The sequence below is a fragment of the Dendrobates tinctorius genome, unplaced genomic scaffold (assembly GCF_039654945.1).
Source record: "Dendrobates tinctorius isolate UK_male_01 unplaced genomic scaffold, ASM3965494v1 ptg000006l, whole genome shotgun sequence".
Lineage (NCBI taxonomy): Eukaryota > Metazoa > Chordata > Amphibia > Anura > Dendrobatidae > Dendrobates > Dendrobates tinctorius.
This window is the reverse complement of record NW_027361674.1, coordinates 13,734,966-13,757,405: the sequence shown is the minus strand read 5'-3', so window position 1 is coordinate 13,757,405 and position 22,440 is coordinate 13,734,966. Positions and strand designations below refer to the sequence as shown.

Below are 22,440 nucleotides of genomic sequence, written 5' to 3'. Positions count from 1 at the left end.
TACTTACGGATTCTTATAATGGAATGGGTGTAAAAATGCTGCGGAATCTGCACAAAGAATTGACATGCTGTGGAAAAAAACCTGCTGCGTTTCCGCGCAGATTTTTCCGCAGCATGTGCACAGCGGGTTTTTTTTCCTCCATAGAATAACATTGTACTGTAAATCCCTTGCGGATCCGCAGGAAATCTGCAGCGTGTGCACAGACCCTAAAACCTCACCCTCCTTATCTATGAAATTCCCAATATTTATGGCTATCACTGTTTATCACTCTCCCATATGGATAGTTCTGCTTCCCTTGTCTTATTACTGCCAGTACTGTTCTGTATAATATGTGACTCTTCACATGTTGTGTCTCACTCATGCTGGCATAATAATCAGATGAGTGCAATCCTTTGCATATTGGCCTGCACTCAGAGCAATGTTCTTCTATCAGGCCGGGCAGATCAGTGGGGTTTTCTCATCTGGACTCGCTTGCAATGTGACTGAACTCAGATGGGTCTGAGCAGAAAACATTGGATGCCATCCGACCCATCAGTGCGACATTTATAAAGATACAATTCTGCAATATGGAAAACGAAAATGGTTCTGTAAAAGATTAATGGATCATGATTAACAAAAACTGGTTTAGCACAATAATGAGAAGTGAGAACAAATCCTCCCTGTGAAGATCTGATGTTGTGGGTTGTAATAATCACCTAGGCAGGTTACCGATGCAACTATTTTTATTCCATAAATCCAGGGTTGTACAACAAATCCATGTAGATGGCCAACATGTAATGTCCTCAGTCCACAATTTCCCCATCTGACATCTCCAAAACTCCATAGTCCATGGGGTCCTTTAAATGATGGTCCATCTTCTGGCGGCAGCGGTCGGTGTCCGGTACCTTCTGCTGAGCCTCTAGTCTAGTCCATAAACACATGCAGCACTCCCAGAGTGACGCGTAAATAGCAGTGCAGCGATTGGCAGGGAAGACCGCAAGCTTATGGCCGGTGCTCAGCTTTCTCTGCTCTGCTCGTGTGCGGTATTCACAGTCACGGAGTGCACAGCACCTGTGGAGAAACAGGGTTAGTAGGTGCTCTTGTCCACTGGCCCAGCTGTTATTAGCAAGACTGCATGGACCAGGGCTCATACCACTGAAGCCCCACTCTGTTTGTGGGAAGAACACTACACAGACAACGCAGGGTAAGGGTAAAATAGTGTGGCCAAGCTTTACTGAACCACAACACCCACTAGTAAACAGAACAATTCCAGCACTTTCCCCAAGATGGTGCACATTACAAGGTCTCACCCTTCCACTGACTCACCGGGATGCTAGTGGATGTTATGTCAGAGCTCTCAGGGCTGCTATTCCACCTGTGATAACACAGAAAAGAGGTCACAACAGGCGTAGGGAGATAACCGAAAGCAGTCCTGTGTTCTTTCAGCCGGGTCTGACATACCCTCAGCTGGGATCCTGAAGAGTTTCTTGTCCGTTGAGTGTTTAGCAGAATGTACGGCTGGTGGCTGTTTGTGTTGAGATGAGACCCCGTCTCTCTGTCTCAGGGTCTTTTTATACCTCAGGCAGGTAAGCTATTTTTAGAATTACCCAGTTTCCTTCAGTACACCCTCACAACCTTTCCCTATCTACATTCAAAGTCAACAAACTGATTCCAGAATATAAGCAAACATCAGATAAGTACACACTATGTTACATGATATAGCATTGTGCAAGTCGGTCTTCTTGACCCACAAGAATCCACACTTAAATCCACAAGCCAAATATACAAAGTCAATTCCTCCAGGCCTGCAAAAACATAGCCATCTGGGCAATTAAGATATACTCTGGTTTCTTCACAGCACCTTTCTCGGTTTCTGCCATGGGGCGCAAGGCACCTTTATCTCCCACGGTCCCGCTGTAGCCAGCGAACGCAGCCTGCCGATGCTCGGTGGATGGAGCGCTTGCTCTCTCAGCTGTGCGCTGCTGCTGGTTATCGCCAAACTGACTGCTGCAGCCCGCGCTTTTCCTTTTATCTTACCCCGCCACCCCGGATCATTAGGTTGGTCCGGCTCCTCATTACTGCCCCATGCAACATGGGAGGCAGCCTCAACAGTTCCGGACCAGGCTCGGTACAGGTACCCACAGCTCCAGCAGTTTCACCGAGCAGCTCCACCCCGTCCCATGGAAGTGTTCAGCTCTCCATCACCCAAACCCTATAGAGAAAGAGTAAATACACTACCCGCCCACTGGTCCTGAATAACAGCATTTACAAATAAATGGCTTTTGAAACGCTGCATCTATTGGAGAAAAACTGTTAAAAAAGTGATGGTGGTGGCTGTTGTGCAGTACATGGTTCCCTTACACCACTAATTTTTCATGCGGGGCCATCCCTGTCCAGCACTCACATTTTGCAGCCAAAATCAGGTGTGCACTGCGCAACACCATCAGTGGCAAGGTACAGATAACTACCGATACGTGGCACAATGAGCACAGGCAGGGACGTTACTGCGCAGGAGCTGTGGATAGTGATTAAACAAGAGACCGATGAATGGTTGGGGCCGCTGAACATAAGTCTTGGCCTGGTGGTGTGTGATAATGTGTGAAATCTGATAGCAGCTCTAGGCCTAGCCTGTTTGATGTACATCCCTTGCCTGCCACATGTGTTAAATTTAGTTGTGCAAATCTTTATTAAAAATTACCCATATGTTAGAGCTGCTGCAGAAATTGTAGGACGTCTGTGCACACTTATGGCGCTCACACCCTGCAGCTTCTCGCCTGTCTGCCCTGCAGCGTCACTTCTGCCTTCTTGCTCAGCGCCTCATATGCCACGTATCAACAAGGTGGAAGTCAAGAGTTGAATACGCTGTAGACACTGCGAGCAGAAGCAAGCAATAATGGAGTTTCAACTGCAGCACGCACGGGTGAGTCGCTCTGTGGAACAACACCACTTCACCATCATGTAGTGAACACAACAGGGTGGCCCTCAGTTGCTCACGAGCATCACTGGAGCATGGCATGAAGGATATAGGACACAGACCAAACACCTCCCACAGAGTAACAGCTTGTCTTTGCCTCTGGGCACCCTGGCACAAATGAGCCAATACATGCTGCTGTGCCTGTGCAATGACCGCAGAGTTGCCCGATCGTACCCCTCCTGATTACTGGGTTGCCACCCTGCTGCAAAGACAAACTACCATCATTACTTCCAACAATGGAGTGGGATGACAAAATGTGTGAATAGAAGCACACGCTGGTAGAGGCACTACTGACGGCGTTCCCACCTGACAGATGAAACACATGGCATATGAGGAGGAAGTCGCCAACACACCTGGGGCACCACCTCAGAAGGGAGGGTTAGCATGGCTGAAATCCGAAAAAAAATTCATCAGCACGCCACAACATCCATCACCACCATCTGATACGGTGTCCGTACAACCAGGTGCCAGCATTACAACAACATGGTGGATGAGTACTTGTCCATGTCCACATGTCTGCAGGTACTAAGTGATGGGTCTGCCCATTTAACTTGTTGGTTTCCAAACTGGACACATGGCCTAGGCTTGTCCTTATTTTATTTTTAAGTCCTGGCAAGCCCCATGGCAAGTGTAATGTCGGAACGTGTGTTTATCACAGCGGGGGATGTAATCACACATGGGCGCATCCACCCGTCCAAAGCCAACGTGGGCACTGTTGCATTCACTAAAATAAACCAGGAGTGGAGCACACAGGACTTATCTATACCTTTGGTTGACTAAGCAAATGTACCATCTGCACCCAGACATTGTTATACTCTCTTTGCCATTCAATTTATTTTAGGGGCTCACCATAAATGAAGAGAAAAAAAATCAACAAAAATAATGTTGGATACCATCTGCCCTGCCTCTTCCACCTACACCGCAATGTCCACCTACTGCTCGTCCACCTACACCACCTCCTCCACTTGGACATCCGACTACTGTATCTACATTGTTCTTTTTTATTTTATACTATATTCGTTTAAGTGCTGTCCCTAAAAGATAAAGTAATAAAAAAAACACAATAACTGTGTTGGATACCTCATCCCCTGCCTCTTCCACCTTCATCGCCACGTCCACTTCAAACTTATCCACCTACTATACCTTCTCCTACATTTGGACTTACGCCTCTTTTTTTCTAAATTATAAATAAAATTTCTATTCTCTGTTATGTCCACATTTGTTTTCAGGACTATTGTCCCGCTTACCCCCATTTTGTTCCCTTTTTCAGCTTAACCCCTTAATACCCGCATTTTGCAGCATGAAAGTTTGAGACCACGTTGACCTCTATTGGCTGAGATTTGGTCTCATTATGCTGGGAATGGCCCAATAAACATGAACCTTTTCAGCCTATTAATCAGTCAACAGCTGTCTGCTTTTTATTTGCTGGTTATTAAAAAATGAATGGACTCTCCAAAAAAATTAATTAGGGTCCCCTCCATTTTTAATAAACAACTAGGCAAAACAGACAGCTAAGGGCTGATATTAAAAGTCTGTGACGGGCCATGGATATTGGCCCTTTCCTACACTAATAAAACTAGTCCTCAGCTGCACGATAAATGGATAATCTATTAGATGTGCTGATTCTTGTGCTTTACCTCAGCTCTTCCTGATTACCCCAATTGCCACTGCACAAAAGCAATCTATAAGTATAATTCCAGCTGTTATTTGTAAAAAATCACTGCTTACATCAACCCCAGGGCTGGTAAGAGAGGTGTCTATGAAACACCCCTATTAATAACACTAAGTAAAAATAAACAGATAAAAAAAACAAGGATTTTAAATATAAAAACAGACACCATCTTTCACCCATATTTACCAAAAAAAACACCTGCAGGTCCAATGTAATGCACAAGGTCTTGCGTAATCCACATCAATGTCTCAAGACGATCCCCGGTTCCAATACATAGAGGCCACAGAGACATCATAAAACATGACCTCTACCCATGTCTGCCGTACACACTAAGGGTGGCATGGAAGCCACCACCTAAGTCTGGTATTAAACTACTCCAAAGGACCTGACCCTTTAACCCACTGGGATTTAGATTTCTGAGTGTGAACCGGCTATTTCCAAGTGGGCAGAACGACGAGATCCCTCTGGCTACTTGGATTTAGCTTTCTCATTGTGAGCCGGCTATTTCAAATTGGGCAGAAAGACCAGATCCCTATAGCCACTTGGATTTGGCTTTCTCACGGTGAGCAGGATAAATCCAAGTGGGCAGAAGGACCTGGTCTTTTAGCTTACTAAGTCTGGTATTAAACCACTCCAAGGAACCTGGTCCTTTAGCCCACTGAAATTTAGCTTTTCACAGTGAGCAGGCTAAAACCAAGTGGCCAGAGGTTCCTGGTCCTTCTGCCCACTTGGAAATAGCCGACTCTCACTGAGAAAGCTAAATCCAAGTGGGCTAAAGGACCAGGTCCCTTGGAGTGGTTTAACACCAGACTTAGTGGACAAAAGGAACAGGTCCTTCTGCCCACTTGGATTTAGCTTGCTCACAGAGAAAAGCTTAATCCCAGTGGGATAAAGGACCAGGACCCTTGGAGAGGTTTAATACCAGACTTAGTAAGCTAAAAGACCAGGTCCTTCTGCCCACTTGGATTTGGCCTGCTCACTGTGAAAAAGCTAAATCCAAGTGGCCAGAGGGACCTGGTCCTTTAAATCACTTGGATTTAGCTTCCTCAGTGAGAACCGGCTATTTCCCAGTGGACAGAGGTACCTAATCATTTAAACCACTTGTATTTAGCTTTCTCAGTTTGAGCAGGCTATTTCCAAGTGGGCAGAAGGACCAGAGGTCCCTCTGGCCACTAGGATTTAGCTTTCTCAGTGAGGGTCGGCTATTTCCAAGTGGGCAGAAGGATCAGGTCTTTTAGCTTACTAAGTCTGGTGTTATACTACCCCAAGGGACCTGGTCCTTTAGCCAACTGAGATTTACCTTTCTCACAGAGAGCAGGCTAAATCCATGTTGGCAGAAGGACCTGGTCCTTTAGCCTGCTAAGTCTAGAGTTAAAACACAGGGACCTCATCCTTTAGCCAACTGGGATTTAGCTTTCTCACAGAAGAGCAGGCTAAATTCAAGTTGGCAGAAGGACCTGGTCCTTTAGCCTGCTAGGTCTAGTATTAAAACAATCACAGGGACCTGGTCCTTTAGGCGACTGGGATTTAGCTTTCTACCAGAGAGCAGGCTAAATCCAAGTTGGCTGAAGGACCTAGTCCTTTAGCCTGCTAGGTCTAGTATTAAAACACTCACAGGGACCTGGTCCTTTAGCCAACTGGGATTTAGCTGTCGCAGAAGAGTAGGCTAAATTCTAGTTGGCAGAAGGACCTGGTCCTTTAGGCGACTGGGTTCTAGCTTTCTCACAGAGAGCAGGCTAAATCCAAGTTGGCAGAAGGACCTGGTCCTTTAGCCTCCTAGGTCTAGTTTTAAAACACTCACAGGACCTGGTCCTTTAGCCTGCTAGGTCTAGTATTAAAACACTCACAGGCACCTGGTCCTTTAGCCAACTGGGATTTAGCTTTCTCAAAGAGAGCAGGCTAAATCGAAGCTGGCAGAAGGACCAGGTTCTTTAATCTACTAGATCTAATATTAAAACACTCACAGGGACATGGTCCTTTAGCCAACTGGGATTTAGCTTTCTCACAGAGAGCATGCTAAATTCAAGTTGGCAGAAGGACCTGGTCCTTTAGGCAACTGGGATTTAGCTTTCTCACAGAGAGAAGGCTAAATTCAAGTTGGCAGAAGGACCTGGTCCTTTAGCCTCCTAGGTCTAGTTTTAAAACACTCACAGGACCTGGTCCTTTAGCCTGCCAGGTCTAGTATTAAAACACTCACAGGCACCTGGTCCTTTAGCCAATTGGGATTTAGCTTTCTCACAGAGAGCAGGCTAAATCCAAGTTGGCTGAAGGACATGGTCCTTTAGCCTGCTAGATCTAATATTAAAACCCTCACAGGGACCAGGTCCTTTAGTCAACTAGGATTTAGCTTTATCACAGACAGCAGGCTAAATCCAAGTTGGCTGAAGGACCTGGTCCTTTAGTCTGCTAGATCTAATATTAAAAAAACTCACAGGGACATGGTCCTTTAGCCAACTGGGATTCAGCTTTCTCACAGAGAGCATGCTAAATCCAAGTTGGCTGAAGGACCTGGTCCTTTAGTCAACTAGGATTTAGCTTTCTCACAGAGAGCAGGCTAAATCCAAGTTGGCTGAAGGAACTGGTCCTTTAGCCTGCTAGATCTAATATTAAAACCCTCACAGGGACCAGGTCCTTTAGTCAACTAGGATTTAGCTTTCTCACAGAGAGCAGGCTAAATCCAAGCTGGTAGAAGGACCAGGTTCTTTAGCCTGCTAGATCTAATATTAAAACACTCACAGGGACATGGTCCTTTAGCCAACTGGGATTTAGCTTTCTCACAGAGAGCAGGCTAAATTTAAGTTGGCAGAAGGACCTGGTCCTTTAGCCTCCTAGGTCTAGTATTAAAACACTCACAGGCACCTGGTCCTTTAGCCAACTTGGATTTTGCTTTCTCCCAGAGAGCAGGCTAAATCCAAGTTGGCAGAAGGACCTGGTCCTTTAGCCAACTGGGATTTAGCTTTCTCAAAGAGAGCAGGCTAAATCCAAGCTGGCAGAAGGACCAGGTTCTTTAGCCTGCTAGGTATAGTATTAAAACACAGGGACCTGGTCCTTTAGCCAGCTGGGATTTAGCTTTCTCACAGAGAGCAGGCTAAATCCAAGCTGGCAGAAGGACCTGGTCCTTTAGCCAACTGGGATTTAGCTTTCTCAAAGAGAGCAGGCTAAATCCAAGCTGGCAGAAGGACCAGGTTCTTTAGCCTGCTAGGTCTAGTATTAAAACACTCACAGGGACCTGGTCCTTTAGCCAGCTGGGATTTAGCTTTCTCACAGAGAGCAGGCTAAATCCAAGCTGGCAGAAGGACCTGGTCCTTTAGCCAACTGGGATTTAGCTTTCTCAAAGAGAGCAGGCTAAATCCAAGCTGGCAGAAGGACCAGGTTCTTTAGCCTGCTAGGTCTAGTATTAAAACACTCACAGGGACCTGGTACTTTAGCCAACTGGGATTTAGCTTTCTCACAGAGAGCAGGCTAAATCCAAGCTGGCAGAAGGACCTGGTCCTTTAGCCTAATAGGTCTAGTATTAAAACACTCACAGGGACCTGGTTCTTTAGCCAACTAGGATTTAGCTTTCTCACAGAGAGCAGGCTAAATTCAAGTTGGCAGAAGGACCTGCTCCATTTGGCCAACAGTTATAGTAGTAACCCCTTCACAACGCATGATTCAGTTTCGTCATATATCATAAAAATATAAGACAAAAAAAATCGCTTTTGCTCCATTTTAAAAATACACAAATTTAGAATTGACGTGTTCAGAAAGGTCTGATCAGTCAAAATCTAAAATAATCTGATCGGTAAACGGCGTAGGCCTTTTCACACTTCAATTATTTGACGTCAGTCAAAATCTGCCGTTTGTATAAAAAAACGGATCCGCCATTTTTTTGGCGGATCCGTTTTTTCCCCCATAGACTTGCATTAGCGGCGGATTTTGACTGATGGTTGTCCGTCAAATCAGTTTTTTGACAGTTCCGTTTGAATTTTAGCGTCCGCCAGCTGGTGTAGACGGACAATGTAACGCTTTTTTTCTTTCTCTCTATCAGTTCCTTTAAATTTCAAGTACTTAGCGGCTGCAGCAGATCCATCCAAGAAATGGACCCGGTGGCATTCGTTTGTTGCAAAACGGAAACGGATCCGTTTTTTCACACTTTGGCAGATTGCAACTGACGGCAAACAACTGAAGTGTGAAACAGGCCTTAACGAGAAAAAAAATTGAAACGCCATAATTACGTATTTTTTGCTCCATTAAAAAAACCCACAAATTTGGAATTGACGTGTTCAGAAAGGTCTGGCTAATCAAAATCTAAAATAATCTGATCGGTAAACGGCATAACGAGAAAAAAAACGAAAGCCATAAATACATTTTTTTTGGTCGCCGCAACATTGCAATAAAATGAAACGAGAGGTGATCAAAACATGGCATCCGCGCCAAAATGGTATCAATAAGAACGTCCCGCGAAAATAAAAAAAAATCCCAACGGTGATGTGGATGGAAAAATAAAAAAGTTATGGGAAGGAAAAAAAAACAAAACAGAAAATCGCACGAGGGTTAAAACACTACTAGGTGCATGCATGGAAAAAAATCTGTGGTTGTGTGATCTACAAAAATGATCACCAAGAAAAAACAAAAAAACTGAACTGGAGTAGACTTGAATGACATGCATGATTTAAAAGCATGTTCACACTGGCCATAAGAGCAAGCAAAACCAAAGGAAAAACAATGTATGTATATACCCTAATGAAAATCAATAAGTAAAAAAGCAAGTGCATTAAATAACATAGGGTACTTGGTAAACACTATTTTGATCAAAAAAGTATAAAGCTGTCCCACCACGGCAAGGTGTACCCATTTGAGACAGTAACTACACTAACGGTTAAAACCTACCTAGTGTGAATAGTGGCAGAGTCTCTGGGTCCCAAACGGACACCCAGCTTCAGAGGGACTATAAATGAACTACACAGCTCAGTAGAAAGGAGGCCACACCCTATTTGTACTGAATACAAAAATGCTGAAGAAAAAACAAAAAAACTGAACTGGAGTAGACTTGAATGACATGCATGATGTAAAAGCATGTTCACACTGGCCATAAGAGCAAGCAAAACCAAAGGAAAAACAATGTATGTATATACCCTAATGAAAATCAATATGGCCAGTGTGAACATGCTTTTACATCATGCATGTCATTCAAGTCTACTCCAGTTCAGTTTTTTTGTTTTTTCTTCAGCATTTTTGTATTCAGTACAAATAGGGTGTGGCCTCCTTTCTACTGAGCTGTGTAGTTCATTTATAGTCCCTCTGAAGCTGGGTGTCCGTTTGGGACCCAGAGACTCTGCCACTATTCACACTAGGTAGGTTTTAACCGTTAGTGTAGTTACTGTCTCAAATGGGTACACCTTGCCGTGGTGGGACAGCTTTATACTTTTTTGATCAAAATAGTGTTTACCAAGTACCCTATGTTATTTAATGCACTTGCTTTTTTACTTATTGATTTTCATTAGGGTATATACATACATCATTTTTAACCAAAGGAAAAACAATCACCAGTAAATAAAACAGGACGCGGATGAGATTGGCGCAGAATATTGTACAAACTGGAATTAAGGGGAAAATTCTAGAGTATAAATGTCACAAATATATAAATGTGTAATCAGATGTCATATCTAGTCTGCGGCTCAGTATTACTGCAAAAAAATAACATGACAGGATTCCTATATATCTATATACAATAAGTGTCCTTCTGTCTCCTGGGATTTAGCATTCTTATATAGAGCAGGCTAAATTCAAGTCGGCTAAAGGACTCGGTCCCTCTGCCAGCTAGGAAATAGCCGACTCTGTGTGAGAACGCTAAATCCCAGTGCACAGAAGGACCTGGTCCTTTAGCCGACTTGGATTTAGCTTTCTCTATACTGAGCCGGCTATTTCCTAGTTGGCAGAGGGACCAGGTCCTTTAGCCGACTTGGATTTAGCCTCAACCACATGCCCATGTGCGGAGCAGAAGACATATTGGATGCCGCGCAGGCGCAGTACACTGCGTTCCAGCTGTAGGATATGGGCGTTCCCTTAGGGATGACGTAACGCCGCTGTTTATATAAATAGTCTTCCTCTCACAGGACGAAGACGAGTGCTTGTCTGTGTCTTATCGATAAAGATTGTTGTTAGTAACAACAACAAAAAAATGGTGTTTTATTTAATAGAAACATGAGGTGAAATGGTCAGGGAGCTGTGCCTGGAATAAACTCACAGGTCCACTGAGTGGAAAGTGCACACTATGGCGGTGCACACGGTGTATAGCACTGTGCACAGTACTAGTGCATTAGCTCACGTCGCGTTTGTGATACCTGTCCCCATACAGTCACATATGCCTGATAGTGAGAGTGTACCGCAAAATGAAGCACAGGAATATCCACCATCCTATACAATGGTGTCCAGGAGAAAAAGGAGCGTAATATCTGTATCTGTACAATGGGGCCTCATCGGTAACACTACATGGCGTTCAGGGCCCCGTCACACATAGCGATGCACCAGCGATCCCGACAACGATATGACCTTGTCAGGATCGCTGGTGAGTCACTACATGATCGCTGGTGAGCTGCCAAACAGGCAACTTCACCAGCGATCAGCACCAGCGACGCGGGGGTAACAAGCGACGCACGTCGCCTAGTTACCCACTGTATACCTTAGTTACCAGCACGCTGGTGCAGGGAGCTGGTAACCAAGGTACACATCGGGTTTCTAAGAGGCACGTGGCACTTAGAAACCTGATGTGTACCTTGGTTACCAGCTCCCTGCACCAGTGTGCTGGTAACTAAGGTACACATCGGGTTTCTAAGCGCTGCGCGCCGCTTAGAAACCCTGTGTTTACCTTAGTTACCAGTGCCAGCTCGCTCATCTCCCGCCTGTTACACGCAGCGATGCATGCTGGCCAGCAGGAGACCAGCGATCAAGAAAATGTCCTGGCTATTCCAGGACGATCAGCGATAACTGGCAGGGGGCCGGTCGCTGGTCAGTGTCACACACAGCAATCTCGCTGGTGAGATCGCTGTTGCGTCACAAAACTTGTGACTCAGCAGAGATCTCGCTAGCGAGATCGCTATGTGTGACGGGGGCTTAAGATACATTACAGACTATACATTAGTCCATGTGCACACGGTGCGGATTCTGCTGCGGATCCGCAGTGTTTCAGGCTCTGCGGACCCGCAATAGATGTAGCTGCGTTGTACAGTACCATTGTTTTCAATGGTAAACTGAAAAACGCTGTACACATGCTGCGGATTTTTCCGCGGGTTCAAATCCACAGCATGTCAATTCTTTGTGCGGAATCCGCAACGGTTTCACACCTTCTCCATTGTAGAGGTGTGAAACCGCAGGGCTAAACCGCAGGTTAATCTGCAGGTAAACCGCAGGTCTTTTGACCTAAGAATTTACCTGCGGATTCTTCCAAATCCGCGCAGAAAAATCCGCAGGGCCTCAACTACGTGTGCACATAGCCTAACAGTGGAGAGAGGGTGAATAGGAGCGAAGTTTGGGGATTTTTCTCCCCTGAGCCTTTGGAGCAATAATCTTTGTAAAGTAACAATCCCTTTAACCGTGGGCCATAAGCTCATACTTCTCAAAACTCTCAGGCCCTATAGGCCACTCCCCAATTTGGGAACTGTCACAGGATGTTGGTGGCAGCCAGATCCCCAGAGTGCAGATACACTTGACTATAGTAGCGGAGCAAGCAGTTGTCAGCACCCTGCTCCACCATCCCAGGAGCAAGTTGTTGTAAACGCCCAGCTCCACCATCCCAGGAGAAAGAAGTTATCAGCTCCCTGCTCCACCATCCCAGGAGCAAGTTGTTGTAAACGCCCAGCTCCACCATCCCAGGAGAAAGAAGTTATCAGCTCCCTGCTCCACCATCCCAGGAGCAAGAAGTTGTCAGCGCCCCGCTCCACCATCCCAGGAGCAAGGAGTTGTCAGCGCCCAAGCTCCACCATCCCAGGAGCAAGAAGTTGTCAGCTCCCCGCTCCACCATCCCAGGTGCAAGGAGTTGTCAGCGCCCAAGCTCCAACATCCCAGGAGCAAGGAGTTGTCAGCGCCCAAGCTCCACCATCCCAGGAGCAAGAAGTTGTCAGCTCCCCGCTCCACCATCCCAGGTGCAAGGAGTTGTCAGCGCCCAAGCTCCAACATCCCAGGAGCAAGGAGTTGTCAGCGCCCAAGCTCCACCATCCCAGGAGCAAGGAGTTGTCAGCACCCTGCTCCACATCCCAGGAGCAAGGAGTTGTCAGCGCCCAAGCTCCACCATCCCAGGAGCAAGGAGTTGTCAGTGCCTGGCTTCACCATAACAGGAGCAAGGAGTTGTCGTCAGAGCCCACCATCCCATCTGTGCGGGTCCTCCAAGCAATCTAAGGTTTGATGCAGAGGGTGCACGGACATCTCTAGGAGGTGTCTGCTGTGCCAGGCCTCACATGGCAGAGAGCACAGCGGGTCTACTACTCTCATTGCGGCAACAGGACTACGTATTTTTTAATCTTATTCTGGGAGGGTTGGCACTATGTAGACATCATATTGTGTAGGGGAGCACTGTGAGCTTAACACTGTGTGGGGGTACTGTGGGGTATGTATAGTATAGTATGTGGGGGGCATGATGGGGCATCATATTGTATCAGGAACACTGTAGGGCATAATACTGTGTGAGGGGAACTCTGGGGCATCATACAGTGTGGGTGCCCTGTGTGGCATCATACTGTGTGAGGTAACTGTAGGCAATCATAATATAGTATGTGGGGGTACTGTAAGGCATCGTGTGAGGTGCACCGTGGGGCATCATACTGTGTGGGTGGCAATGTGTGGAATAATACTGTGTAGGGGGTACTGTGGGGCATCCTAATGTGTGGAGGGTTACTGTCAGGCATAACACTGTGTACAGGCACTGTGGGACATCATAGTAAGTGGGGGGCATCATACTGCACTTTGATGTTTTATACTGTGTAGGGGTAATTCTGGGGCATCAAAGTGTGGGTGCACTGTGTGACATCATACTGGATGGAGGGTACTAAAGGGCATCATAATATGCTGTGGACACAGTGAGGCATCATAGTATCTGTATGTGGGAGGCACTGTAAGGCACCATGTGTGAGGTGCACTGTGGAGCATCAAACTGTGTGGGGGCAATGTGGGTCATAATACTGTGGAGGGCACGGTGGGGCACCGTTGTGTGGAGGGTTACTGTGAAGCATAACACTGTTTGGGGGTACTGTGGGGCATCATACTGTGTGGGGGCGCTATGAGGTTTGATATTGTGTGTGGGACAGTGTAGACCATAATACTGTATATGGAAGAATACTCTGGGGCATCATACTGTGTGGGGTCACCGTGGGCATCAAATTGTATGGAGCGGCACTGTGGGGCAGCACTGTGCGGAGACACTCTAGGAGGGCATCATTATACTGCATGAGGGAAACTGTGAGGAGTCAGTCTGTGTGTATGTAGGGCATTATAGTATGTGAGGGACGCGGTGGGGCATCATACTGTGTGGGAGGCACTGTGTGGCGGGTATGGTGGGATATTAATGTGTGGGGGTATCATACAGTGTGGTGAGGCCTCATACTGTACAGGAGCCATGAATGGGGGATAGTAGTTGGTGAGAACACTTTGGGGCACCACTAGGGTCACTAATTATTTGCGGGGCAGGATTATAATTGTAGCCTAGCAAGACAAAAAAAAAAATCTGTTACTGTGTGCATCCCTGTGATCGCTGCAGCCATATTGACCTCCGAGCTGAGTCCAGTGATCGGACAAGTAGACTAAGCCCAGTGAGGCCCACTGCAGCGATGGCGCTGCAACAGCTGGAGATTTATTAGCCAAGTAGCAGTTTCTTTTATCACATTGTCTGCTGTTGGACTATTTTTTTTTCTTACGCACAATACACAACCCCCTGCCACGTCACAATTATATTCCTTAGAAATAATTTGATTCAGACATTGTGTATCTGCATCTTACTATTTAGCAGTTGCACCACGAGAGGGCGCTACTGCACAGAGCTCCATGTAATGCCTGTACAGAACAGTTCCATAACAGAAGCTAATTTTCCTATTTTGAAGTTCTGGTTGTTCGAGCGACTAAAGCGGTTGTCAATTACAAATAACTAGAGAGTCTTCTGTTTTCAGAAACGCATCAAAGAATGATGAAGTCACTCAACAAGAAAGAGTGTGGAAAAGAAAAGTCAATATAAAGCGGAGACAGAGAGAGAATAAGCATCTGGGAGACATAAAGAACACTGGATTATGTGAAATAGGCCGCGACAGCTGGGAGATAAACATCTCCTGTACAAGCAGCTGCTGCATACACAATATCCGTCTGTTACTGGGGGACTGATCCTACACAGACATCACACGGAATGGCGTAACACGCCTAGAATGAGGGGTCGGCGCCACGAATGTCAGCGCTCAGAGGCCCTGTGGTTCTGGATACATGGGCTCTTATGGAAAGCTAATTCTGTCCCACCGCCTCGCAGCCCCCCTTAGCATATACACAGATTATTCGGAAGGAAATCTAGTATCATCTCTGCAAATCAGCGGCGTAAAACAAGAAATAATTAGGGTGCAGATGTCCCTTGCAGATTTCCTCCTTTGCAATGTAAAGGGTGAAATCTGCATTCAATTTTCAGCATTTTTGCAGCGGAATCAGCAAGATTTCATCACAGATTTTCCGTTATGCTAAAATTGAGGTTGTCTGAGGTCTCACACTGAAAATAATGGATACTTTTTACAGATTTTGGGGCAGAAAAAGAATCAAACAAACTTCATGTGAATTCAGCCCAACACAAGGAGTATTTTTAAGGAATCTTTAGGATCAAGTCTGCTACAAATTCTCCAAAAAATGGTTGAAAGACTCTTACCATTCAGTTCGATTGTAAAACCGCTTGCAGATCATACGCTCAGTCTTTTTTTTCTGCTTCGGGTTTTTCGGAAAAACGTTTGGTTCGAGAGAAGAAAGTGCGGCTCCTGATGAAAAACGCTCCAAGTTAGACACTTTTTTATGAAAAAAAAACTGCAAAAACACTTGAAAACTCTTCAAAAAACACAATAGGAAGCCAAAGACGCCTTTAAAAAAAAATTCCTCAAAGAAGGAGTGTTTCCTTAAGCAGTGCCCACTAAAAAACTGCACCCAAAAAAGACCTCCATGTGCACATAGCCTAATAGAAAGCTAATTTTCAGAGGTGGTCGGTAACCTAGGCGATGAGCAGTAAAATTATAACATTAAAACTCCCACTATTCTTGAGAACGTAAAAATCAGATTAGTTTTTTTTCTGGGCACCAACAGATTTAAATGGGCTAGTCTTATCCGAAGTGCAGAAGTTACTAGTGTCAGTCTTTCAATTCTAGTTTTTCTCTGTAAGGCTACTTTCACACATCAGGTTTTCGGCGTCAGGCGCGATCCGGCGTCGTGCCGGAATGCCGGATCCGGCAAATGTTTTGTAAAACCTGATGTGCCGGATCCGGTTTTCTGCCGGATCCGTCTTGTTCTTGACAGACAAAACCGGATCCGTCTCATCCGGTTCATCCGTTTTTCTATCCGTTTTTTCGACGGATTACGCCGGATCCGGTTTTTAAAATTGACCCTTGTGGCCCCTCAAGGCAGAGTACACTGGGATGACAGAGTGTGAAAGATTTGTGCCCTAACCAAACTTGTGTACCTTCTGGACCAACAGTATATACCTTTGCCAACCAAAGTTGGCTATCTTGTCATGGTCTTACTATTTTTAGCTTTAGGCCACAGGTGTGTACCTGGTTGTGTTTTATGCAAAGTATTTCACCTTTTAACAAAAGTTGTGTACATTGTTAGGAAATCACCAACAATAAACACAACTTTTTAGGTGAAATACTTTGCTTCAAACACAACCAGGAACACAACTGTGGCAAAAAGCTAAAATTTACCCACAGTTATACCTGGTTTTGAATACCTTTTTACCTTTGAAATACCCTGTATTTAACCTTTTTTTTAAACATAGTTCGCCGCAGAAAGAAAAGACAGACAACCATTGTGAAACGATAATTTAACTTTTATTTAAAATTTTTTTTTTTTTTGTAAAATGTTTTTAAAGTGCAAAAAACTTTTTTAATAAAGGTTTTAAACCCAATGGGCATTTTTATTAAAAAACACACATTACAAATCTGTGTATTGTGGGGTGGAAATACTGCTGGAGGGGCTGCGGGACACTTCGACACTGGGTGTGTGGAGAGAGGACTGGGATCGTGGTGGGGAAGGAACAGTTAGAGGTGATGGTGTGGAAAAAGCTACAGAATGGGTGGACATGTGGGAGGCAGAAGAGGTGGTGGGCGGTGGAGTGGAGGGTTGGGCAGGGACTGTAGGAGCAGATGATGTTGATGGAAAGTTGTATGGGGAAGGAGTTTGGTACGGGGAAGGAGTTTGGTACGGGGAAGGAGTTTGGTACGGGGAAGGAGTTTGGTACGGGGAAGGAGTTTGGTACGGGGAAGGAGTTTGGTACGGGGCAGGTTGCTGGAAGTGGGGAGATGACTGGTACTGGGGAGGTTGCTGGTACTGGGGAGGTTGCTGGTACTGGGGAGGTTGCTGGTACTGGGGAGGTTGCTGGTATGTAGTAGGAGGGGGAGGATGAAAAGTGGCTGGAGGGGGTGCAGATGTAATAGGAGGGGGGAGGATGGAAAGTGGCTGGAGGGGGTGCAGGTGGAGGAACTACAGTGGTGGGAGGTGGAGGTTGGGAGGTAACCTGCTGAAGAGCACCGTGGCACAAATGCATTACATGCATCTGCTGGGCAGGAGAGAGCGTTTCCATGCGCTCCACAACAGACCTGAAAAAGGTGTGGTTTGGCGAAGATCTTGCTTCTGAATGCATGGTTTGCAGAAGTGTCTTCACCTCCAGAATGCTGGAGTTGATCTGCTGAAAGCCTGCGGAGATTTGCTCTGACAAGACTTTGAGACAGTTCTGGAAAGATGCATTCAGATGCAATAACTCTTGCGCATAACTCTTTTCCTGACCCCTCTGCCGCTGCCGCCCAGTACCCGCAGGTGTACTAGAGGCGGCAGGGGCAGAAGGGTGGGGTAAAGGGAAAGCGATCTCCTCACCAGCAGCTTCATGTAATGTAGGCGGCCACGATGCTCCTGTGCTGGTGGATGGGACAGATGGGTCGAATGTGTGGGAAGGCAGGGAAGGTGCAGATGTACCGGGGCGGTCGAAGTGTCCCTCGGTGCCGGTCTCCTCAGGGATCGCCTCAGAAGGGTCCAATCGTGCAGGCTCCCGAGTGCTGCTCACCGTGCTGTGGAATAAAGAGAAAAAAAAACAATTAAAATACTGACATGGTATGGCCCTGGCTGAAAAAAAAAAGTTACATCTTTTTCACATGTGGTGTGTAATATTTACCTTCTGGTGAGCATTGTTTCCCGGAGGAACGACAGGGCTTGTGCGTACTTGTACTTGCTCCTGCGTCCTCCAGATCCACTCGGGGCCCGCATCTCTTTATTGAACTCCTTCTTGAAACGATCCCTCACAGACCGCCACCGATTCACAATTCTGTTCCCTGAAACGAGAAAGGAGTGGTTAGTATACAACATCAGTGTTTCACAAACTCCAGTCCTCATGGTCCCCAGGGGTCATGTTTTCAGGATTTCAATAGTAAATAGAAATCCTGAACACATGATCCGTGGGGACCACGAGGACTGGAGTTCGGGAAACACTGGTTTACATCAAGCAACCGTTACTGTATATACTTACGCTCTTTAATCTGGTCCCGAGCTTCGAGGTCCTCCCAGCGGCCCACAAGGAGAGAACAGATTTCCTCCCAGAGTCGTCGGGTAATGATCAGGTCAGCGTGGCGGTGGTCAGCCATATTCCAGAGCGGCTCCCTTTCTCTGACGAGATCGATGAGGCGGTCCACATCAATCCCTCCATCCTCACCGTCAGAGTCGGGAGCACGCTGTGAAGGCTGTTAAAGAAAAAGACAAAAATAACATAATTAGCCTCCACAAAAGAAATGAAATAAAAAGTGCCAAAAAACAAAGCAAAAATATTTATACTTACACGCTGGTGACCGCCACGTTGCTGTCGCCGACGACCCTGGGAGGCACTGCGAGGACCTCTTGGCCGAGCACCAGATTGGGAAGACTAGAGAAGAAAACAAAAAATGTTATGAGTTTGGATGTAGGCATTTGTTTGCTGTGTGTGGTCTGCAGAACATTGTTTTCTATGTGTTGTGTGTAGTGTGATGTTGTGTTTCTGCGTTTGATGCAAAAAACTTACGAATTGTGAGCCCACTCCAAGCGTCTGTCCACCCCTTCCTTCTTCTTCTGGGAGCTCCTCTTCATCTTGTGATTCCTGTTTTGAAATAAAAGGCAATGAATAGACATATATTACAGAGATGATGGATTTTGGAAATAAAAACTTACCGTCAAACGCTGACGATGCGAGGGAGGGCTCCCAGAAGAAGATGTGCTGTCCTGTTGATGGCCAGACTCCATGGCTGTGGGTATTGCTGCTGCCAGTGATGCCATTTCTGCTGCTGCTGCATCTCTTTGGCGGCTGTTGAATAAAGAGAAACAAAGGGCCAATAAATATCTTGATATTCCATGGCCCTAGTTTGGAGGAATGGGGGATTTGATAATTACCGTCTCTCATCTGCTTCTGGACTCCCCTCCCGTTCAGCATGCTGCTCCATTTGGGGTGTTGCTGATGGTGCTGCTGCTGCATCTCTTTGGCGGCTGTTGAATAAAGAGAAACAAAGGGCCAATAAATATCTTGATATTCCATGGCCCTAGTTTGGAGGAATGGGGGATTTGATAATTACCGTCTCTCATCTGCTTCTGGACTCCCCTCCCGTTCAGCATGCTGCTCCATTTGGGGTGTTGCTGATGGTGCTGCTGCTGCATCTCTTTGGCGGCTGTTGAATAAAGAGAAACAAAGGGCCAATGAATATCTTGATATTCCATGGCCCTAGTTTGGAGGAATGGGGGATTTGATAATTACCGTCTCTCATCTGCTTCTGGACTCCCCTCCCGTTCAGCATGCTGCTCCATTTGGGGTGTTGCTGATGGTGCTGCTACTGCAGATGTCTGCTGCCTTCTCCTGCGCCTGGTTGCTGTCTTGGGTGGCATGTTGGGTGTGGCTGAGGGTCCCATTGTCTAGCTTTTATATATCTCCTGTGGGCAGAGCTACTGAGCATGCTCAGACCAAAAAAACCGGATCCGGCCACCGGATCCGGCTTTTGCCGGATCCGGCGCATTGCGGCGCTCATAGGCTTTCATTGTGTGAAAAAGCCGGACGCGCCGGATCCGGCGTGTCCGGCTTTTTCGCCGGAGACAAAAAACGTTACAGTAGACGTTTTTTCCAGACGCCGGATCGCGACACATTGCGACACATTGCCGGATCCGGCGAAAACCGGATGAAACGCTTGGCCATCCGGCGCGATCCGGCGCAAATGCAAGTCAATGGGGGGGAAACCGGATCCGGCATTGCATTTCGCCGGATCCGGTTTCTGTCAAAAGCGCCGGATCGCGCCTGACGGCGAAAACATGATGTGTGAAAGAGGCCTAAGATCCACTCCGGATGTTTTACGACAATTCATCAGATTGCGACTTTTTATAAAGTTGCTAATTCTTTGTGCAAATGTACTTCATTCCTTTCTGGGGTTTCTTTTATGTAAGCCTCAAATGTTTTGCACAGATTTTGTTTGCAAAAGATTACTTTTTAGCTAAAAATGAAAAAGTCAAAAAGCAAAAAATATAAGCGTAAAAATTCGTGAACCAATTTGCCATTTTGAAAAAATTGGTGTAAAAAATAAAAAAGTCAATAAATACAAGACAAATAAAAGCCCCACATATGATGAATCGGATCCTTGAGGTTTATTTCCAAGGGCCTTTTAGTGGACCCAGGACAGTGGTCAGCCATGCAGAGAGGAAAGGGTGCTGCCATTCTGATACACTGACCGGCAGCTCATAGTAATAATGAGCCATCAATGTCTGACTGATTAGCCATCATCCACTCTATAAAACTAAACTGGCTCTAAGAGGCATAAAATCCAGGAAAATGATTACACATAAAACCCCTCAGGTGGAACATTCCCTCTGCAAAGCTCTGGGTGAAGTTTATGGCCCGTGCAATCCATGTGAAAATAGCTTAGTGTGCAATATACGGGGGTAAGCAAGCATTAACTCAGCATTGTTCACAGCCGCCTGGTGGAAATGGCACACATTGACTCTAGTGTGAACTTAGGATGATGTTCTGACATTTATTCACTGAGCCGATGCAATAAATGTCAGTGTCTCTGCTTGAACGGGGGTCCAATGATTTTCAGTCACACCAGAACCCACAACGATACCAGATCACAGACTTTGGAATTTCCTATCTATATGAAAGGTTTTTGCTATGTAATCTGACAGCAGCATGATGTAGGGGCAGAGACCCCAATTCCAGGGATGCATCACTTAGTTTACAGTTGTGACAGAATCAGTTTTCTCTGCTGATCTAGCAGAGCTCATATGTCCAGCTGTATTTAACCCCACCCACACCTCTGATTGGCCACTTTCTGTGTACACTATGCATAGGCAGAAAGCTGACAATCAGTGGATGAGGGGTGTGGTTGGACAGGATGATAATAATAATAATTTTATTTCTATCCCCTTAACAACCGCCTATACGCCTTTTAATGGCGGTAGTTAAGGGTACTTAAACCACAGCGCCGTGAATTCACGGCGCTGTGGAAACAGTGTATAGCGCCCCCCTCGGGGGTAGCCGAGACCCCAGAGAACATGATTCGGGTCGGTTTTTACCGACCCCGGTTTTGTGATCGCTGTTATTAACCGTATAACGGCGACCGCAAAAAAAAGTCCGATGTGCCATTTAATTTCTCTCTCCTCTGATGTGATCGCACATCAGAGGAGAGAGAAAGAGGGTTCCTGATCCCCCCCCCCAGTACTCCTCAGCCCTCGTGCTTCCCCCCCATGGGTGCCGCCATCTTTTCCCAGGTAGAAAATGGCAGGCGAATATGCAGTGCGCCCGCTGAGATCTGCTAGCCGGCACACGGCAACAATAGGAATATTTTTCCTATTGGTTCTTTTTGGTCATTGTGATAGACCATATCACAGTGATCAAAATAAAAAAATAGTAAATAAATCCCCCCTTTATTTACGGAAAAATAATGAAATAAAGAAAATATATTTATTTTCATTTTCCCATTAGGGTTAGAGTCAGGCTAAAGTGAGATAGGGTTAGGGTTAGAATTAGGGTAAGGCTGGAGTCACACATAGCGACTCACCAGTGATCCTGACAACGACATCAATGTGTCAGGATCGCAGGTGAATCGCTATGTGATCGCTGGTGAGCTGTCAGACAGCTTCACCAGCGATCAGCACAGCGACGCCCAGCGCCCGGCGTCGCTGTGCACGCTAGTAACCAGTGCGCTGATGCAGGAAGCTGGTAACTAACATACACATCGGGTATCCAAGGGACGTGCGTCCCTTAGATACCTGATGTGTACGTTAGTTACCAGCGCGCTGATGCAGGGAGCTGGCAACTAACATACACATCGGGTATCCAAGGGACGTGCGTCCCTTAGATACCTGATGTGTACGTTAGTTACCAGCGCGCTGATGCAGGGAGCTGGTAACTAACATACACATCGGGTATCCAAGGGACGTGCGTCCCTAGATACCCGATGTGTACGTTAGTTACCAGCTCCCTGCATCAGCTCGCTGGTAACTAACGTACACATCAGGTATCTAAGGGACGCACGTCCCTTGGATACCCGATGTGTACATTAGTTACCAGCAGATCGCTGGTCTCCCGCCTGTCACACGCAGCGATGCTTGGTGGCCA

General features: G+C 46.3%; 1 long non-coding RNA gene across 1 annotated transcript; it reads right to left on the bottom strand.

Annotated features, from left to right (window-relative positions):
* Nucleotides 1–704: 704 nt before the first annotated feature.
* On the bottom strand, nt 705–16,556 carry LOC141085475 (uncharacterized). Its single transcript, XR_012231313.1, has 2 exons — nt 15,493–16,556; nt 705–1,354 (listed from the first exon to the last, which is right to left on the bottom strand). It is a non-coding gene; the product is annotated as an uncharacterized lncRNA (long non-coding RNA).
* Nucleotides 16,557–22,440: the final 5,884 nt, after the last annotated feature.